General features: G+C 41.2%; 1 protein-coding gene, 10 non-coding genes and 1 pseudogene across 12 annotated transcripts in view; 1 reads left to right on the top strand and 11 right to left on the bottom strand.

Moving 5' to 3' along the window:
* LOC144687635 (synergin gamma-like) overlaps positions 1–21,474 on the bottom strand; it is a 450,053-nt gene that overhangs the window by 351,108 nt on the left and 77,471 nt on the right. The window lies entirely within an intron of this gene.
* Positions 547–653, bottom strand: LOC144688102 (U6 spliceosomal RNA). Its single transcript, XR_013578311.1, has one exon. It is a non-coding gene; the product is annotated as a U6 spliceosomal RNA (small nuclear RNA).
* LOC144688094 (U6 spliceosomal RNA) lies at positions 2,309–2,415 on the bottom strand. The gene has a single exon (XR_013578303.1). It is a non-coding gene; the product is annotated as a U6 spliceosomal RNA (small nuclear RNA).
* Positions 4,072–4,178, bottom strand: LOC144688182 (U6 spliceosomal RNA). Its single transcript, XR_013578375.1, has one exon. It is a non-coding gene; the product is annotated as a U6 spliceosomal RNA (small nuclear RNA).
* Positions 5,832–5,938, bottom strand: LOC144688101 (U6 spliceosomal RNA). The gene has a single exon (XR_013578310.1). It is a non-coding gene; the product is annotated as a U6 spliceosomal RNA (small nuclear RNA).
* LOC144688100 (U6 spliceosomal RNA) lies at positions 7,594–7,700 on the bottom strand. Its single transcript, XR_013578309.1, has one exon. It is a non-coding gene; the product is annotated as a U6 spliceosomal RNA (small nuclear RNA).
* On the bottom strand, positions 9,357–9,463 carry LOC144688068 (U6 spliceosomal RNA). Its single transcript, XR_013578277.1, has one exon. It is a non-coding gene; the product is annotated as a U6 spliceosomal RNA (small nuclear RNA).
* On the bottom strand, positions 11,119–11,225 carry LOC144688139 (U6 spliceosomal RNA). The gene has a single exon (XR_013578346.1). It is a non-coding gene; the product is annotated as a U6 spliceosomal RNA (small nuclear RNA).
* LOC144688144 (U6 spliceosomal RNA) lies at positions 12,879–12,985 on the bottom strand. The gene has a single exon (XR_013578350.1). It is a non-coding gene; the product is annotated as a U6 spliceosomal RNA (small nuclear RNA).
* On the bottom strand, positions 14,643–14,748 carry LOC144688148 (U6 spliceosomal RNA). Its single transcript, XR_013578354.1, has one exon. It is a non-coding gene; the product is annotated as a U6 spliceosomal RNA (small nuclear RNA).
* On the bottom strand, positions 16,402–16,508 carry LOC144688179 (U6 spliceosomal RNA). The gene has a single exon (XR_013578372.1). It is a non-coding gene; the product is annotated as a U6 spliceosomal RNA (small nuclear RNA).
* LOC144687107 (dual specificity protein phosphatase 18-like) lies at positions 16,793–20,396 on the top strand (annotated as a pseudogene). The gene is made up of 3 exons (XR_013578062.1): positions 16,793–16,954; positions 17,530–17,662; positions 19,757–20,396. The product of XR_013578062.1 is annotated as a dual specificity protein phosphatase 18-like (transcript).

Here is a 21,474-nt window from a genome sequence, read left to right as displayed (position 1 = left end):
ATTTCACTTAAACTCCTATTCTTTTATTATTTTCTTGGATTAAAACGCAACTTCCATTCTCCAAATCTTATTCCACATCTTCCAGCACATTATGAACACCCATTTTCGCTATTCCGGCAAACATTACACCCTTTCCTGAACTTGAGTCAATCCATTTGAATGTGCTGTTCCCAGCACAACGCTCTGCTGGGGATTTGCTCCACAGCCTTGTTGTCCAGGAGCTTTTCTCTCCCACCGAATTCCCGACACGCCGACTTGTCTTTGCTGAGTTTTATCAGCCTTTTGTGTTTTGGTTCTAGATTTGCAGCATCTGTGATATTTTGCTCTTTTGTCATTCAATAAGTATCAAATAATTAATGTTTTAAATATCTCAAGTACCCGATTTCAAAGTGAGAAATCTGGACGTTCGACAAATCTGTGGAATGAAAAGGTTGAACTGAATCAGGTAAAGGAAGAGCTGAATAAAGATGTTGGATTGTGTGATGATGGTTTTTGAAACAGGGTAAATTGTGGATGTGCTGCAAAAGGTGAGATGTTTTGAAAGTGTAAAATATGGAACGCTTCTCGAATTTGCGTGTCATCCTTGCGCATGGGCCATGCTAATCTTCTCTGTATCGTTCCAATTTTAGTGTATGTGCTGCCGAAGCGAGCACGAATCACGGCTGAGTATCAGCGCCTTCTTAATGCCCAATATTCAACATGCTTTTTGGTTACACTGACTTCATTTCCTCTGGTTAAGTTTTTTTTCAACGGTACATTAACGTTCTGCTACACAATAATACATCAAACAAATTGTGCTACCACCACAATGGGACTTTTACATGTTGGGCCTTCCAAACATACACACTGACAGGAAAGCACATGTCCATGCAAAGTATTCTGGTCGCCTACTTTCCCAACCTCACAGCTCCCTCTTCGAACATGTTGGTGAAGTCAATCCATCCAGCATCAGGATGCAGCCAGACAGGCCATCAAGGGATCCCGTCAAACATTTCCAGGGTACCTAGCACACGAGTGCTCTTCGCTGAAACCACCGTGTCGTTTACCAACTATGTCTTTTCCAATGTCAGTCATCAAAGCTACAGCCACACTCAAGAAGCGTGCACATGGGTGCAAGAATCAGCAAAGAATTCTGCATGTCGGTCATCTCATAGCTGCTAGCAGAACTGACTTTCTGAAATATAGCAACAGCTTCACGAAAGGGAACGCAGCCCTATAGAAAGCGAAAAGCTCAACAACAGCCCTCACACATGAAAACAAGAGATTGATACACACTTTGTTACTTAGCTGGAGGCATGTTCCGCATAACCAACCAGTATTGAAGCAAAGTGCTCATCCAATGATCTTTTCAATGCATCTGGGACAATAGTCCCAGTTAATCGGTGGACTTTTACATTGTAATTAATCATGTCGACTAGATGACTTTAAGCATTTTGATCATTCAAAGAAGTAAATCTTTTAAAAGTACTAAACAAAATCTGAGCTAAAGTTACATTTTGGAAATGTATCCGACCAGCATTTAATAGAAAGTAGCCATTCAGTCGCACAGCTATATTTAATCCCACACACAAACAACTCACAAAGTCAATTCACATTTCCTGGATCACTTCACAGGCACACTGTACCCCTGAACCTGTCACAGAGAAACTCTCATCTCCACTTCCAATTCAGTTAAACTGCTCTGAAGAAGCAAACTCCAATCGACTTCTCTCACCACAGATTCTGACAGACCAGTTCAGATTTTCCAGTATTTTCGGTTTCTATTTCACTTAAACTCGTATTCTTTTATTATTTTCTTGGATTCAAACGCAACTCCCATTCTCCAAATCTTATTCCACATCTTGCAGCACATTATGAACACCCATTTTCGCTATTCCGGCAAACATTACACCCTTTCCTGAACTGGAGTCAATCCATTTGAATGTGCTGTTCCCAGCACAACGCTCTGCTGGAGATTTGGTCCACAGCGTTGTTGTCCAGGAGCTTTTCTCTCCCACCGAATTCCCGACACGCCGACTTGTCTTTGCTGAGTTTTATCAGCCTTTTGTGTTTTGGTTCCAGATTTGCAGCATCTGTGATATTTTGCTCTTTTGTCATTCAATAAGTAGCAAATAATTAATGTTTTAAATATCTCAAGTACCCGATTTCAAAGTGAGAAATCTGGACGTTCGACAAATCTGTGGAATGAAAAGGTTGAACTGAATCAGGTAAAGGAGGAGCTGAATAAAGATGTTGGATTGTGTGATGATGGTTTTTGAAACAGGGTAAATTGTGGATGTGCTGCAAAAGGTGAAATGTTTTGAAAATGTAAAATTAGGAACGCTTCACGAATTTGCGTGTCATCCTTGCGCAGGGGCCATGCTAATCTTCTCTGTATCGTTCCAATTTTAGTGTATGTGCTGCCGAAGCGAGCACGAATCACTGCTGAGTATCAGCGCCTTATTAATGCTCAATATTCAACATGCTTTTTGGTTACACTAACTTCATTTCCTCTGGTTAAGATTTTTTTAAACGGTACATTAACGTTCTGCTACACAATAATACATCAAACAAATTGTGCTACCACCACAATGGGACTTTTACATGTTGGGCCTTCCAAACATACACACTGACAGGAAAGCACATGTCCATGCAAAGTATTCTGGTCGCCTACTTTACCCACCTCACAGCTCCCTCTTCGAACATGTTGGTGAAGTCAATCCATCCAGCATCAGGATGCAGTCGGACAGGCCATCAAGGGATCCCGTCAAACATTTCCAGGGTACTTAGCACACGAGTGCTCTTGGCTGAAACCACCTTGTCGTTTACCAACTATGTCTTTTCCAATGTCAGTCATCAAAGCTGCTGCCCTACTCAAGAAGCGTGCACATGGGTGCAAGAATCTGCAAAGAATTCTGCATGTCGGTCATCTCATAGCTGCCAGCAGAACTGACTTTCTGAAATATAGCAACAGCTTCACGAAAGGGAACGCAGCCCTATAGAAAGCGAAAAGCTCAACAACAGCCCTCACACATGAAAACAAGAGATTGATACACACTTTGTTACTTAGCTGGAGACATGATCCGCATAATCAACCAGTATTGAAGCACATTGCTCATCCAATAATCTTTTCAATACATCTGGGACAATAGTCCCAGTTAATCTGTGGACTTTTACCTTGTAATTAATCATGTCGACTAGATGACTTTAAGCATTTTGATCATTCAAAGAAGTAAATCTTTTAAAAGTACTAAACAACAATCTGAGCTAAATTTACAATTTGGATTTGTATCCGACCAGCATTTAACTGAAAGTAACCATTCAATCGCACAGCTATATTTAATCCCACACACACACAACTCACAAAGTCAATTCACATGTCCTGGATCACTTCACAGGCACACTGTACCCCTGAACCTGTCACAGAGAAACTCTCATCCCCTCTTCCAATTCAGTTAAACTGCTCTGAAGAAGCAAACTCCAATCGACTTCACTCACCACAGATTCTGACAGACCAGTTCAGATTTTCCAGTATCTTCGGTTTCTATTTCAGTTAAACTCCTATTCTTTTATTATTTTCTTGGATTCAAACGCAACTCCCATTCTCCAAATCTTATTCCACATCTTCCAGCACATTATGAACACCCATTTTCGCTTTCCCAGCAAACATTACACCCTTTCCTGAACTGGAGTCAATCCATTTGAATGTGCTGTTCGAAGCAGAACGCTCTGCTGGGGATTAGCTCCACGGCGTTGTTGTCCAGGAGCTTTTCTCTCCCACCGAATTCCCGAAACGCCGACTTGTCTTTGCTGAGTTTTATCAGCCTTTTGTGTTTTGATTCTAGATTTGCAGCATCTGTGATATTTTGCTGTTTTGCCAATCAATAAGTATCAAATAATTAATGTTTTAAATATCTCAAGTAACCGATTTCAAAGTGAGAAAGTTGGACGTTCGATAAATCTGTGGAATGAAAAGGTTGAATTGAATCAGGTAAAGGAGGAGCTGAATAAAGATGTTGGATTGTGTGATGATGGTTTTTGAAACAGGGTAAATTGTGAATGTTCTGCAAAAGGTGAAATGTTTGGAAAGTGTAAAATATGGAACGCTTCACGAATTTGCGTGTCATCCTTGCGCAGGGGCCATGCTAATCTTCTCTGTATCGTTCCAATTTTAGTGTATGTGCTGCCGAAGCGAGCACGAATCACCGCTGAGTATCAGCGCCTTATTAATGCTCAATATTCAACATGCTTTTTGGTTACACTAACTTCATTTCATCTGGCTAAGTTTTTTCAACGGTACATTAACGTTCTGCTACACAATAATACATCAAACAAATTGTGCTACCACCACAATGGGACTTTTACATGTTGGGCCTTAGAAACATACAAACTGACAGGAAAGCACATGTCCATGCAAAGTATTCTGGTCGCCAACTTTCCCCAACTCACAGCTCCCTCTTCGAACATGCTGGTGATCTCAGTCAATCCAGCATCAGGATGCAGCCAGACAGGCCATCAAGGGATCCCGTCAAACATTTCCAGGGTACCTAGCACACGAGTGCTCTTGGCTGAAACCACCTTGTCGTTTACCAACTATGTCTTTTCCAATGTCAGTCATCAAAGCTGCTGCCCTACTCAAGAGGCGTGCACATGGGTGCAAGAATCAGCAAAGAATTCTGCATGTCGGTCATCTCATAGCTGCTAGCAGAACTGACTTTCTGAAATATAGCAACAGCTTCACGAAAGGGAACGCAGCCCTATAGAAAGCTAAAAGCTCAACAACAGCCCTCACACATGAAAACAAGAGATTGATACACACTTTGTTACTTAGCTGGAGACATGATCCGCATAATCAACCAGTATTGAAGCAAATTGCTCATCCAATGAACATTTCAATGCATCTGGGACAGTAGTCCCAGTTAATCGGTGGACTTTTACCTTGTAATTAATCATGTCGACTAGATGACTTTAAGCATTTTGATCATTCAAAGAAGTAAATCTTTTTAAAGTACTAAACAAAATCTGAGCTAAAGTTACATTTTGGAAATGTATCCGACCAGCATTTAACAGAAAGTACCCATTCAGTCGAACAGCTATATATAATCCCACACACACACAACTCACAAAGTCAATTCACATGTCCTGGATCACTTCACAGGCACACTGTACCCCTGAACCTGTCACAGAGAAACTCTCATCTCCACTTCCAATTCAGTTAAACTGCTCTGAAGAAGCAAACTCCAATCGACTTCTCTCACCACAGATTCTGACAGACCAGTTCAGATTTTCCAGTATTTTCGGTTTCTATTTCACTTAAACTCCTATTCTTTTATTATTTTCTTGGATTAAAACGCAACTTCCATTCTCCAAATCTTATTCCACATCTTGCAGCACATTATGAACACCCATTTTCGCTATTCCGGCAAACATTACACCCTTTCCTGAACTTGAGTCAATCCATTTGAATGTGCTGTTCCCAGCACAACGCTCTGCTGGGGATTTGCTCCACAGCCTTGTTGTCCAGGAGCTTTTCTCTCCCACCGAATTCCCGACACGCCGACTTGTCTTTGCTGAGTTTTATCAGCCTTTTGTGTTTTGGTTCTAGATTTGCAGCATCTGTGATATTTTGCTCTTTTGTCATTCAATAAGTATCAAATAATTAATGTTTTAAATATCTCAAGTACCCGATTTCAAAGTGAGAAATCTGGACGTTCGACAAATCTGTGGAATGAAAAGGTTGAACTGAATCAGGTAAAGGAAGAGCTGAATAAAGATGTTGGATTGTGTGATGATGGTTTTTGAAACAGGGTAAATTGTGGATGTGCTGCAAAAGGTGAGATGTTTTGAAAGTGTAAAATATGGAACGCTTCTCGAATTTGCGTGTCATCCTTGCGCATGGGCCATGCTAATCTTCTCTGTATCGTTCCAATTTTAGTGTATGTGCTGCCGAAGCGAGCACGAATCACGGCTGAGTATCAGCGCCTTCTTAATGCCCAATATTCAACATGCTTTTTGGTTACACTGACTTCATTTCCTCTGGTTAAGTTTTTTTTCAACGGTACATTAACGTTCTGCTACACAATAATACATCAAACAAATTGTGCTACCACCACAATGGGACTTTTACATGTTGGGCCTTCCAAACATACACACTGACAGGAAAGCACATGTCCATGCAAAGTATTCTGGTCGCCTACTTTCCCAACCTCACAGCTCCCTCTTCGAACATGTTGGTGAAGTCAATCCATCCAGCATCAGGATGCAGCCAGACAGGCCATCAAGGGATCCCGTCAAACATTTCCAGGGTACCTAGCACACGAGTGCTCTTCGCTGAAACCACCGTGTCGTTTACCAACTATGTCTTTTCCAATGTCAGTCATCAAAGCTACAGCCACACTCAAGAAGCGTGCACATGGGTGCAAGAATCAGCAAAGAATTCTGCATGTCGGTCATCTCATAGCTGCTAGCAGAACTGACTTTCTGAAATATAGCAACAGCTTCACGAAAGGGAACGCAGCCCTATAGAAAGCGAAAAGCTCAACAACAGCCCTCACACATGAAAACAAGAGATTGATACACACTTTGTTACTTAGCTGGAGGCATGTTCCGCATAACCAACCAGTATTGAAGCAAAGTGATCATCCAATGATCTTTTCAATGCATCTGGGACAATAGTCCCAGTTAATCGGTGGACTTTTACATTGTAATTAATCATGTCGACTAGATGACTTTAAGCATTTTGATCATTCAAAGAAGTAAATCTTTTAAAAGTACTAAACAAAATCTGAGCTAAAGTTACATTTTGGAAATGTATCCGACCAGCATTTAACAGAAAGTACCCATTCAGTCGAACAGCTATATTTAATCCCACACACACACAACTCACAAAGTCAATTCACATTTCCTGGATCACTTCACAGGCACACTGTACCCCTGAACCTGTCACAGAGAAACTCTCATCTCCACTTCCAATTCAGTTAAACTGCTCTGAAGAAGCAAACTCCAATCGACTTCTCTCACCACAGATTCTGACAGACCAGTTCAGATTTTCCAGTATTTTCGGTTTCTATTTCACTTAAACTCCTATTCTTTTATTATTTTCTTGGATTAAAACGCAACTTCCATTCTCCAAATCTTATTCCACATCTTCCAGCACATTATGAACACCCATTTTCGCTATTCCGGCAAACATTACACCCTTTCCTGAACTTGAGTCAATCCATTTGAATGTGCTGTTCCCAGCACAACGCTCTGCTGGGGATTTGCTCCACAGCCTTGTTGTCCAGGAGCTTTTCTCTCCCACCGAATTCCCGACACGCCGACTTGTCTTTGCTGAGTTTTATCAGCCTTTTGTGTTTTGGTTCTAGATTTGCAGCGTCTGTGATATTTTGCTCTTTTGTCATTCAATAAGTATCAAATAATTAATGTTTTAAATATCTCAAGTACCCGATTTCAAAGTGAGAAATCTGGACGTTCGACAAATCTGTGGAATGAAAAGGTTGAACTGAATCAGGTAAAGGAGGAGCTGAATAAAGATGTTGGATTGTGTGATGATGGTTTTTGAAACAGGGTAAATTGTGGATGTGCTGCAAAAGGTGAGATGTTTTGAAAGTGTAAAATATGGAACGCTTCTCGAATTTGCGTGTCATCCTTGCGCATGGGCCATGCTAATCTTCTCTGTATCGTTCCAATTTTAGTGTATGTGCTGCCGAAGCGAGCACGAATCACGGCTGAGTATCAGCGCCTTCTTAATGCCCAATATTCAACATGCTTTTTGGTTACACTGACTTCATTTCCTCTGGTTAAGTTTTTTTTCAACGGTATATTAACGTTCTGCTACACAATAATACATCAAACAAATTGTTCTACCACAACAATGGGACTTTTAAATGTTGGGCCTTCCAAACATACACACTGACAGGAAAGCACATGTCCATGCAAAGCATTCTGGTCGCCTACTTTCACCAGGTCACATACCCCTCTTCGAACATGCTGGTGAAGTCTTTCCATTCAGCATCAGGATGCAGCCAGACAGGACAGGAACGGATCCCGTCAAACATTTCCAGGCTACTTAGCACACGAGTGCTCTTGGCTGAAACCACCTTGTCATTTACCAACGATGTAGTTTCCAATGTCAGTCTTCAGAGCTAAAGCCCCAATCAAGAGGCGTGCACATGGGTGCAAGAATCAGCAAAGAATTCTGCATGTCGGTCATCTCATAGCTGCCAGCAGAACTGACTTTCTGAAATATAGCAACAGCTTCACGAAAGGGAACGCAGCCCTATAGAAAGCTAAAAGCTCAACAACAGCCCTCACACATGAAAACAAGAGATTGATACACACTTTGCTACTTAGCTGGAGGCATGTTCCGCATAATCAACCAGTATTGAAGCAAAGTGCTCAACCAATGATCTTTTCAATGCATCTGGGACAATAATCCCAGTTAATCGGTGGACTTTTACATTATAATTAATCATGTCGTCTAGATGAATTTAAGCACTTTGATAATTCAAATAAGTACATCTTTTAAAAGTACTAAACAACAATCTGATCTAAAGTTACATTTTGAATTTGTACCCGACCATCATTTAACAGAAAGTACCCATTCAATCGCACAGCTATATTTAATCCCACACACACACAACTCACAAAGTCAATTCACATTTGCTGCATCAGTTCACAGGCACACTGTACCCCTGAACCTGTCGCAGAGAAATTCTCATCTCCATGTCCAATTCATTTAAACTGCTCTGAAGAAACAGACTCGAATCGACTTCTCGCACCTCAGATTGTGACCGGCCAGTTGGGATTTTCCAGCAATTTCGGTTTCCATTTCAGTTAAACTCGTATTCTTTTATTATCATCTTGGATTAAAACGCCACTCCCATTCTCCAAATCTTATTCCACATCTTCCAGCACATTATGAACACCCATTTCCCCTTTTCCAGCAAACATTGCACCCTTTCCTGAACTGGAGTCAATCCATTTGAATGTGCTGTTCCCAGCACAACGCTCTGCTGGGGATTTGCTCCACAGCCTTGTAATCCAGGAGCTTTTCTCTCCCGCCGAATTCCCGAGACGCCAACTTGTCTTTGCTAAATTTTATCAGCCTTTTGTCCTTTGGTTCTAGATTTGCAGTATCTGTGACATTTTGCTGTTTTGTCAATCAATAAGTATCAAATAATTAATGTTTTAAATATCTCAAGTTCCCGATTTCAAAGTGAGAAATTTGGATGTTCGACAAATCTGTGGAATGAAAAGGTTGAATTGAATCAGGTAAAGGAGGAGCTGAATAAAGATGTTGGATTGTGTGATGATGGTTTTTGAAACAGGGTAAATTGTGGATGTTCTGCAAAAGGTGAAATGTTTTGAAAGTGTAAAATATGGAACGCTTCACGAATTTGCGTGTCATCCTTGCGCAGGGGCCATGCTAATCTTCTCTGTATCGTTCCAATTTTAGTGTATGTGCTGCCGAAGCGAGCACGAATCACTGCTGAGTATCAGCGCCTTATTAATGCTCAATATTCAACATGCTTTTTGGTTACACTGACTTCATTTCCTCTGGTTAAGTTTTTTTTCAACGGTACATTAACGTTCTGCTACACAATAATACATCAAACAAATTGTGCTACCACCACAATGGGACTTTTACATATTGGGCCTTCCAAACATACACACTGTCAGGAAAGCACATGTCCATGCAAAGTATTCTGGTCGCCTACTTTCCCCAACTCACAGCTCCCTCTTCGAGCATGTTGGTGAAGTCAATCCATCCAGCATCAGGATGCAGCCAGACAGGCCATCAAGGGATCCCGTCAAACATTTCCAGTGTACTTAGCACACGAGTGCTCTTGGCTGAAACCACCTTGTCGTTTACCAACTATGTCTTGTCCAATGTCAGTCATCAAAGCTACAGCCCCACTCAAGAGGCGTGCACATGGGTGCAAGAATCAGCAAAGAATTCTGCATGTCGGTCATCTCATAGCTGCCAGCAGAACTGACTTTCTGAAATATAGCAACAGCTTCACGAAAGGGAACGCAGCCCCATAGAAAGCTAAAAGCTCAACAACAGCCCTGACACATGAAACAAGAGATTGATACACACTTTATTACTTAGCTGGAGGCATGTTCCGCATAACCAACCAGTATTGAAGCAAAGTGCTCATCCAATGATCTTTTCAATGCATCTGGGACAATAGTCCCAGTTAATCGGTGGACTTTTACATTGTAATTAATCATGTCGACTAGATGACTTTAAGCATTTTGATCATTCAAAGAAGTAAAGCTTTTAAAAGTACTAAGCAACAATCTGAGCTAAAGTGACATTTTGGATTTGTATCCGACCAGCATTTAACAGAAAGTAACCATTCAGTCGCACAGCTATATTTAATCCCACACACACACAACTCACAAAGTCAATTCACATTTCCTGGATCACTTCACAGGCACACTGTACCACTGAACCTGTCACAGAGAAACTCTCATCTCCACTTCCAATTCAGTTAAACTGCTCTGAAGAAGCGGACTCGAATCGACTTCTCTCACCACAGATTCTGACAGACCAGTTCAGTTTTTCCAGTACTTTCGGTTTCTATTTCAGTTAAACTCGTATTCTTTTATTATTTTCTTGGATTAAAACGCAACTCCCATTCTCCAAATCTTATTCCACATCTTCCAGCACATTATGAACACCCATTTTCGCTTTTCCGGCAAACATTACAACCTTTCCTGAACTGGAGTTAATCCATTTGAATGTGCTGTTCCCAGCAGAATGCTCTGTTGGTGATTTGCTCCACAGCGTTGTTGTCCAGGAGCTTTTCTCTCCCACCGAATTCCCGACACGCCGACTTGTCTTTGCTGAGTTTTATCAGCCTTTTGTGTTTTGGTTCTAGATTTGCAGCATCTGTGATATTTTGCTCTTTTGTCATTCAATAAGTAGCAAATAATTAATATTTTAAATATCTCAAGTACCCGATTTCAAAGTGAGAAATCTGGACGTTCGACAAATCTGTGGAATGAAAAGGTTGAATTGAATCAGGTAAAGGAGGAGCTGAATAAAGATGTTGGATTGTGTGATGATGGTTTTTGAAACAGGGTAAATTGTGGATGTGCTGCAAAAGGTGGAATGTTTTGAAAGTGTAAAATATGGAACGCTTGACGATTTTGCGTGTCATCCTTGCGCAGGGGCCATGCTAATCTTCTCTGTATCGTTCCAATTTTAGTGTATGTGCTGCCGAAGCGAGCACGAATCACCGCTGAGTATCAGCGCCTTATAATGCTCAATATTCAACATGCTTTTTGGTTACACTGACTTCATTTCTTCTGGTTAAGTTTTTTTTCAACGGTACATTAACGTTCTGCTACACAATAATACATCAAACAAATTGTGCTACCGCCACAATGGGACTTTTACATGTTGGGCCTTCCAAACATACACACTGTCAGGAAAGCACATGTCCATGCAAAGCATTCTGGTCGCCAACTTTCCCCAACTCACAGCTCCCTCTTCGAGCATGTTGGTGAAGTCAATCCATCCAGCATCAGGATGCAGCCAGACAGGCCATCAAGGGATCCCGTCAAACATTTCCAGGGTACTTAACACACGAGTGCTCTTGGCTGAAACCACCTTGTCGTTTACCAACCATGTCTTGTCCAATGTCAGTCATCAAAGCTACAGCCCTACTCAAGAGGCGTGCACATGGGTGCAAGAATCAGCAAAGAATTCTGCATGTCGGTCATCTCATAGCTGCCAGCAGAACTGAGTTTGTGAAATTTAGCAACAGCTTCACGAAAGGAAACGCAGCCCTATAGAAAGCTAAAAGCTCAACAACAGCCCTGACACATGAAAACAAGAGATTGATACACACTTTGTTACTTAGCTGGAGGCATGTTCCGCATAACCAACCAGTATTGAAGCAAAGTGCTCATCCAAAGATCTTTTCAATTCATCTGGGACAATAGTCCCAGTTAAACGGTGCACTTTTACATTGTAATTAATCATGTCGACTAGATGACTTTATGCACTTTGATCCTTCAAATAAGCAAATCTTTTAAAAGTACTAAACAATAATCTGAGCTAAAGTTACATTTTGGATTTGTATCCGAACATCATTTAACAGAAAGTGCACATTCAATCGCACAGCTATATATAATCCCACACACACAAATCACAAAGTAAATTCACATTTCCTGGATCACTTCACAGGCACACTGTACCCCTGAACCTGTCACAGAGGAACTCTCATCTCCACTTCCAATTCACTTAAACTGCTCTGACGAAGCGGACTCGAATCGACTTCTCTCACCACAGATTCTGACAGACCAGTTCAGATTTTCCAGTATTTTCGGTTTCTATTTCAGTTAAACTCGTATTCTTTTATTATTTTCTTGGATTAAAACGCAACTCCCATTCTCCAAATCTTATTCCACATCTTCCAGCACATTATGAACACCCATTTTCCCTTTTCCAGCAAACATTACACCCTTTCCTGAACTGGAGTCAATCCATTTGAATGTGCTTTTCCCAGCAGAACGCTCTGCTGGTGATTTGCTCCACAGCCTTGTTGTCCAGGAGCTTTTCTCTCCCACCGAATTCCCGACACGCCGACTTGTCTTTGCTGAGTTTTATCAGCCTTTTGTGTTTTGGTTCTAGATTTGCAGCATCTGTGATACTTTGCTGTTTTCTCAATCAATAAGTATCAAATAATTAATGTTTTAAATATCTCAAGTACCCGATTTCAAAGTGAGAAATCTGGACGTTCGACAAATCTAAAGAATGAAAAGGTTCAATTGAATCACGTAAAGGAGGAGCTGAATAAAGATGTTGGATTGTGTGATGATGGTATTTCAAACAGGGTAAATTGTGGATGTTCTGCAAAAGGTGAAATGTTTTGAAAATCAAAAATACGGAACGCTTCACGAATTTGCGTGTCATCCTTGCGCATGGGCCATGCTAATCTTCTCTGTATCGTTACAATTTTAGTATATGCGCTGCCGAAGCGAGCACGAATCACGGCTGAGTATCAGCGCCTTCTTCATGCTCAATATTCAACATGCTTTTTGGTTACACTGACTTCATTTCCTCTGGTTAAGTTTTTTTTCAACGGGACATTAACGTTCTGCTACAGAATAATACATCAAACAAATTGTTCTACCACAACAATGGGACTTTTAAATGTTGGGCCTTCCAAACATACACACTGACAGGAAAGCACATGTCCATGCAAAGCATTCTGGTCGCCCACTTTCACCAGGTCACATACTCCTCTTCGAACATGCTGGTGAAGTCTTTCCATTCAGCATCAGGATGCAGCCAGACAGGACAGGAACGGATCCCGTCAAACATTTCCAGGCTACTTAGCACACGAGTGCTCTTGGCTGAAACCACCTTGTCATTTACCAACGATGTAGTTTCCAATGTCAGTCTTCAGAGCTAAAGCCCCAATCAAGAGGCGTGCACATGGGTGCAAGAATCAGCAAAGAATTCTGCATGTCGGTCATCTCATAGCTGCCAGCAGAACTGACTTTCTGAAATATAGCAACAGCTTCACGAAAGGGAACGCAGCCCTATAGAAAGCTAAAAGCTCAACAACAGCCCTCACACATGAAAACAAGAGATTGATACACACTTTGCTACTTAGCTGGAGGCATGTTCCGCATAATCAACCAGTATTGAAGCAAAGTGCTCAACCAATGATCTTTTCAATGCATCTGGGACAATAATCCCAGTTAATCGGTGGACTTTTACATTATAATTAATCATGTCGTCTAGATGAATTTAAGCACTTTGATAATTCAAATAAGTACATCTTTTAAAAGTACTAAACAACAATCTGATCTAAAGTTACATTTTGAATTTGTACCCGACCATCATTTAACAGAAAGTACCCATTCAATCGCACAGCTATATTTAATCCCACACACACACAACTCACAAAGTCAATTCACATTTTGCTTGATCAGTTCACAGGCACACTGTACCCCTGAACCTGTCGCAGAGAAATTCTCATCTCCATGTCCAATTCATTTAAACTGCTCTGAAGAAACAGACTCGAATCGACTTCTCGCACCTCAGATTGTGACCGGCCAGTTGGGATTTTCCAGCAATTTCGGTTTCCATTTCAGTTAAACTCGTATTCTTTTATTATCATCTTGGATTAAAACGCCACTCCCATTCTCCAAATCTGATTCCACATCTTCCAGCACATTATGAACACCCATTTCCCCTTTTCCAGCAAACATTGCACCCTTTCCTGAACTGGAGTCAATCCATTTGAATGTGCTGTTCCCAGCACAACGCTCTGCTGGGGATTTGCTCCACAGCCTTGTAATCCAGGAGCTTTTCTCTCCCGCCGAATTCCCGACACGCCGACTTGTCTTTGCTAAATTTTATCAGCCTTTTGTGCTTTGGTTCTAGATTTGCAGTATCTGTGACATTTTGCTGTTTTGTCAATCAATAAGTATCAAATAATTAATGTTTTAATTATCTCAAGTACCCGATTTCAAAGTGAGAAATCTGGACGCTCGAAAAATCTGTGGAATGAAAAGGTTGAATTGAATCAGGTAAAGGAGGAGCTGAATAACGGTATTGGATTGTGTGATGATGGTTTTTGAAACACGGTAAATTGTGGATGTTCTGCAAAAGGTGAAATGTTTTGAAAGTCTAAAATATAGAACGCTTCACGAATTTGCGTGTCATCCTTGCGCAGGGGCCATGCTAATCTTCTCTGTATCGTCCAATTTTAGTATATGTGCAGCCGAAGCGAGCACGAATCCATGCTGAGTATCAGCGCCTTGTTATTGCTCAATATTCAACTTGCTTTTTGGTTAAAATGACTTCATTTCATCTGGTTAAGTTTTTTTCATCTGTACATTAACGTCCTGCTACAGAATAATACATCAAACAAATTGTGCTACCACCACAATGGGACTTTTACATGTTGGGCCATCCAAACATACACACTGACAGGAAAGCACATGTCCATGCAAAGCATTCTGGTCGCCTACTTTCCCCACCTCACAGCTCCCTCTTCGAACATGCTGGAGAAGTCAATCCATCCAGCATCAGGATGCAGCCAGACAGGCCATCAAGGGATCCCATCATACATTTCCAGGGTACTTAGCACACGAGTGCTCTTGGCTGAAACCACCTTGTCGTTTACCAACGATGTAGTGTTCAATGTCAGTCATCAAAGCTACAGCCCCAATCAAGAGGCGTGCACATGGGTGCAAGAATCAGCAAAGAATTCTGCATGTCGGTCATCTCATAGCTGCCAGCAGAACTGACTTTCTGAAATATAGCAACAGCTTCACGAAAGGGAACGCAGCCCTATAGAAAGCGAAAAGCTCAACAACAGCCCTGACACATGAAAACAAGAGATTGATACACACTTTGTTACTTAGCTGGAGGCATGTTCCGCATAACCAACCAGTATTGAAGCAAAGTGCTCATCCAATGATCTTTTCAATGCATCTGGGACAATAGTCCCAGTTAATCGGTGGACTTTTACATTGTAATTAATCATGTCGACTAGATGACTTTAAGCATTTTGATCATTCAAAGAAGTAAATCTTTTAAAAGTACTAAACAAAATCTGAGCTAAAGTTACATTTTGGAAATGTATCCGACCAGCATTTAACAGAAATTACCCATTCAATCGCACAGCTATATTTAATCCCACACACACACAACTCACAAAGTCAATTCACATTTCCTGGATCACTTCACAGGCACACTGTACCCCTGAACCTGTCACAGAGAAACTCTCATCTCCACGTCCAATTCAGTTAAACTGCTCTGAAGAAACAGACTTGAATCGACTTCTCTCACCACAGATTCTGACAGACCAGTTCAGATTTTCCAGTATTTTCGGTTTCTATTTCACTTAAACTCGTATTCTTTTATTATTCTCTTGGATTAAAACGCAACTCCCATTCTCCAAATCTTATTCCACATCTTCCAGCACATTATAAACACCCATTTTCCCTTTTCCAGCAAACATTACACCCTTTCCTGACCTGGAGTCAATCCATTTGAATGTGCTGTTCCCAGCACAACGCTCTGCTGGTGATTTGCCCCACAGCCTCGTTGTCCAGGAGCTTTTCTCTCCCACCGAATTCCCGACACGCCGACTTGTTTTTGCTGAGTTTTATCAGCTTTTGTATTTTGGTTCTAGATTTCCTGCAGCTGTGATATTTTGCTGTTTTTTCAATCCATAACTATCAAATAATTAATGTTTTAAATATGTCACGCGCCCGATTTACAAGTGAGAAATCTGGACGTTCGACAAATCTGTGAAATGAAGAGTTTGACTTGAGTGTGGTAAGGGAGGAGCTGAATAAAGATGTTGGATTGTGTGATGATGGTTTTTGTAACCGGTTAAAATGCGGATGTTCTGCAGAAGGTGAAATGTTTTGAAAGTGTAAAATATGGAACGCTTCACGAATTTGCGTGTCATCCTTGCGCAGGGGCCATGCTAATCTTCTCTGTATCGTTCCAATTTTAGTATATGTGCTGCCGAAGCGAGCACGATATTTAGATACGATCCAGTGTTTTATAAAGCTTCATTATTCTAAGCACTTTTACATGATGGTGCTGGGTTTTTTTTCTTGTTGCAGTTTAAATGGAATTTTCATTACAACTGTATTCTCAACGTACACACAATCTAAACCGATAAATCTCTACTTCTATTATTTTTATTCTTTCCTGTAACTATTCAAAGTATTTTTTTACCGCAGAGGATTATGGTAGATAAATGTAGATCAGACGGGTGGGCGGTGCTTCAACTCCCGCGCGCCTTGGCTCGGTGGGCGGGGCCTGTTACTGGGCCAGACCCGGTGGGCGAGGCCTTGCGGGCGTGGTTTGTTCCTGAGCTCGACCCGGACGGCGGGTCCTGTTCCTGGGCTTGGGGGCCGAGGCGGGGCCTGTTGCTTAACCAGGCCCGGTGGGCGGGGCCTCCTGCTGCTTTGAACCAGGGTGAGATTCGGGGAGCGGCAGTGATGGTCTAGGTTGGAGGCTCGCTGCGCCGGAGCGAGTGGGGTCGGTGGGACCACTGCAGTTCCCATTGCCCGTCTGGTTGAGGGGCGTGAAAGCGCGATGTTGCCTTTCCCATGGAGACATCAGGCTTTGCCTAGGCCCAGGCCTTTCCCTCCGTCTGCTCCGCCCCCTTGGCGCTGCCATTGGTGCTGTTCCTTTAGCTGCCTCAGCCTTAAACTCTGGAAGGCCCATCCAAACTTCCATGACCCTCTCACTACGGCACTCCTTACAATTTACCCCTAAACAAACTCTCACTCATGCCTCCTTCATTATCTTGCCTGATTCTGTTTTTGTGAAAGGCCTTGAGATGCTATTTTGAGTTAATGACACTATATAAATGCAATTTGGTTGTTTGCAAGGGTGATAAAGAATGTTATAGATCATTGTCATTGAAGCAACTGTTGGATGTAATTTATTCAATTTAATATTATACAGTTTAGGAACCATTTATATTGTATAGTTAATACATAAAATACACTGAATAATTTTGCATCATCTGTCCATTTCACACTTAGGAATCATAGAAAATTTGCAACACGGCAGGAGACCATTTGACCCAGTATGTCCATGCTGGTTGGTGAAGAGCTGCCCAGCCGAATTCCACTTCCCTGCACTCGGTCTATAGTGCTGCAGGTCACAGCGCTTCAAGTAGACATCCAAGTACTTTTTAAATTTGATGAGAGTTTCTGCCTCTACCACCCTTTCAGGCAGCAAGTTCCAGGTCCCTACCACCCCCTGGGGGAATAAAATGTTTATTCATTTATATAAAATGTCTCCTCATCTACTCTCAACTCCTTCTACCAATTACTTTAAATCTGTATGTTTTTTGACCTCTTCTACTAAGTTAAGTAGGTCATCTCTAATTACTTTATCACACCCCTTATAGTTTTATATACCTCAATTAATTCACCCCCCTCCCAAGCTGTCTCTTTTCCAAGTGAAACAACCCAGGCTAGTCAATAAAAACAAAAAACTACTGCCGATGCTGGAAATCCAAAACAAAAACAGAATTACCTGGAAAAACTCAGCAGGTCTGGCAGCATCGGCGGAGAAGAAAAGAGTTGATGTTTCGAGTCCTCATGACCCTTCAACAGAACTGAGAAAAGTTAGGAGAGGGGTGAAATATAAGCTGGTTTAAGGTTCGGGGAGGGGGTGGGGGGGTGGGGGGAGAGAAGTTGGGGGGTGGAGGTGGTTGTAGGGACAAGCAAGCAGTGATAGGAGCAGATAATCAAAAGATGTCACAGACAAAAGCAACAAAGAGGTGTTAAAGGTGGTGATATTATCTAAGAAAATGTGCTAATTAAGAATGGATGGCAGGACACTCAAGGTACAGCTCTAGTGGGGGTGGGGTGGAAAGACTGACAGGGTATTACAGTTATAGATTTAAAAATAATGGAAATAGGTGGGAAAAGAAAAATCTATATAAATTATTGGAAAAAAACAAAAGGGAGGGGGAAGAAACGGGAAGGGGGTGGGGATGGGGGAGGGAGTTTAAGATCTAAAGTTGTTGAATTCAATATTCAGCCCAGAAGGCTGTAAAGTGCCTAGTCGGAAGATGAGGTGCTGTTCCTCCAGTTTGCGTTGGCCTTCACTGGAACAATGCAGCATGTCGTTATACTGTCCCTTAGAATTGATTTCAGTAATTTGCTCACAATCAAAGTTAAAATAATTGACCAATAATCACTCAGATTATCCCTTCCTGTACTGCTTTAAACAATGGTATAACATTGGCAGTCCTTCAATCCCTTGGCACCTGTCATGTAGCCTGAGAAGGTTGAAATTTGATTGCTAGAGACTCCACTATTTCCTCCCTTGCTTCTTTTAACCACCTGGAATATATTTCAGACATTGTAATAAAGCAATATTGCTAACAAGCATGGAATGTGAAATCCATTTGCAATTAACAATATTGACCAAATGACAGTTAATATCTTGGCACCCATTAATGTTCTTGCATCTTCCCTGCTGTTGCTTTTAGCAACTTCAGCTGTATTTGTATATAGTTGTCTCCCTGACTTTTTGATAAGCTTTTAAAGTTTCTTGTATTCTTTCTAGTGGATCATCTTGCCTTTCTTTCCACAATATTTTATGAAGCTTTCTTTTATTTATTCTGGATTATTTTCCAAATCCACTGATGTTTTCTTCCCCAATTTATGCTTACTAATCCTAGCTTTGCATTAGCCCTGCATGTTGTCCATTAGGAGATGGAAGGTATTAACTGCGGTATTAACAAATGAAATCAATCCATTTTATTTCTTCCCAACATTTTGGTGATTGCCGTTTTTAAATTCCATGCATGGGTTTAACCCCAACCGCCCCCAACTTTTCTCTGTGACCTCCTACAGCCCACGGAGAACACTGAATTTTTCCACTTTTTGGCTTTTTGTGCATCCCTGATTTCTTTCACCCTGTCATTGGCAGCTGTGAATTCAGTATTCTAGGCCACAAGCACTGAAAGTCCCTCCTTAAACCTCTTTACCTCCCTTGTTTTCTTTAAGATGCTCCTTAATCTATCTCTTTTACCACGTTTTTGGTCACCTGTGATAATATCTTCTATGTGAAATTTTGTCTGATAACACTCCCACGAAGCATCTTAAGAAGTTTTACTATGTTAAAAGCGCTATATCAATAAAAGTTGTTGTCTTCCATACTGTCAGGGTCATTCAAATGAATATTATTCACTGGTCAGAATCTATCATTGCTTCTCCTCTCACCGGCACTTTAACTGTTTTTCCTTTCTAGACAACTTGAATGTTGTGCAAAAGATTTGAAGAAAACATAATGTTTTATTTGTAATGGATTTGATTCCCCACTCAACAGTGAAAAGCAGTTCATCACTTCACTCTGTACAACCCAAACCAAGACTCTCGGGCCTGACTCAGATTACGCACAGTTTATATTCAAGCAATGCTGTTGCTTCACACAACCAGAGTCTCTTGCAGGCCAGTGGTGTCACGTGTATGATCAGTATGATGCCAGAGGTGATCAGCTCTACATTTCCAGGCACTGAGTATATTAATATTCCTATTGCAGATTCTTCCAGTTCACAGTTAAGTGAGTACTTTGACATGGTGGCAGACAAAATCCACCTTGTTGGAAAATTGAATGGATGAACATTGCTACACTGTGTTGCAGGAGTCAGTAGATCTGCCACTTTGTGCCTTGCTTACCTCATGAAGTACCACCACATGTCTCTGCTTGAGGATCATGCTTGGTTGAGGGCTTGCAGGCCTATAATTAGGCAAAATAGCAGATTGTGGAAGCAGCTGATTTAGTATGAAGATAGGCTCTCTGGAAAAACTAGCATCAAATGGTCATGTCGCCACTGGGGGTTTTCCCAGACATATATGAAGAAGCAACAAGAGGAATTTTTCCTTGTTGATACTGTACATCCAATGCATAATGTTTATTTTGTCTCAGTATGTTTGTGCTATATGTTACTACTGTACATGTTTGCCTAGAAAGGCATCCATGGATAAGATAACATTTTAAGTATCACACAAAAATTGTCCCAAAGATTCCATGGCCCTCATGCAAGTCAAGGGCCAACTTCAGAAAGCTCCTATACATTAAAATTTTGTTCTTTATAATGTCTGGGGTCCACAAATATTTTCTCTCCACTACTCTCATTTCAAATACCCCATTCTCACCTGCTCTTGTTCTGATCAACCAGTGTGATGATATTTAAGTGGAACATCTCCCTTCTGCAGTCAGTCCTGGCTGCTGCTGATTTGAATCTTCTTTTACCCTAGCTTTGCTGCTGGTCAGTTATTGATTCAAAATCTGCAGTTGGACCTTTCAATAACCCTAGGATTCCGGAGGTAAAGCTGCCATTATAATGTATCTCAGCTTCTGTCGGATGTACTGTCTTTGGAGAATTGGCTGCATTGAGAGGATATATCCTTGTGTAAGATAAACTCGCTCAAGCACCTCTTCTGATCCAAACTAAGACATGCAATTATAGACTTGCATCCGAGTAAATTTGAACAGTTTTCTTGTGTACATTGCATTCAATTCTAAATTTAATTCTAATTTTACGGAGCTAGGCTTAATAAATTGAAGCACATCTTGGAGTAGGACAAAACCAAAATAAGAAATTTGGAACTATTTTTACAAACTACACAAATATAATGTGTTTATAGCTGTCTACTTTTTGTACGGTACCTACACTTAAGATTAAATTCTGGTGATGGAGTAATAATAATCTGTAATAAAATAATAAAAAATTCAATATAAAGTAATACTGTTTTTGTCAGAACTGGAATGTACTCTTAGTATCGAAAGGACAAAGTCATGGTTAATCTTTAGGAGGGTCTTTGTGAAGGTAGGAAGAGTCATGGTTGAAAGGTTAATTTCCTTCAACCACTGACTGCCCTGCCATATGTTTTTATTCATTCATGGGATGTAGACGTTGCTGGCAAGGCCATCATTCGTTACCCAACCTTAATTGCCCTGGAGAA

Source organism: Cetorhinus maximus, chromosome 12 (assembly GCF_964194155.1).
Source record: "Cetorhinus maximus chromosome 12, sCetMax3.hap1.1, whole genome shotgun sequence".
Classification (NCBI taxonomy): Eukaryota; Metazoa; Chordata; class Chondrichthyes; order Lamniformes; family Cetorhinidae; genus Cetorhinus; species Cetorhinus maximus.
Note: the sequence above shows the minus strand (reverse complement) of the source record. Positions and strands in the feature narration are given on the sequence as shown.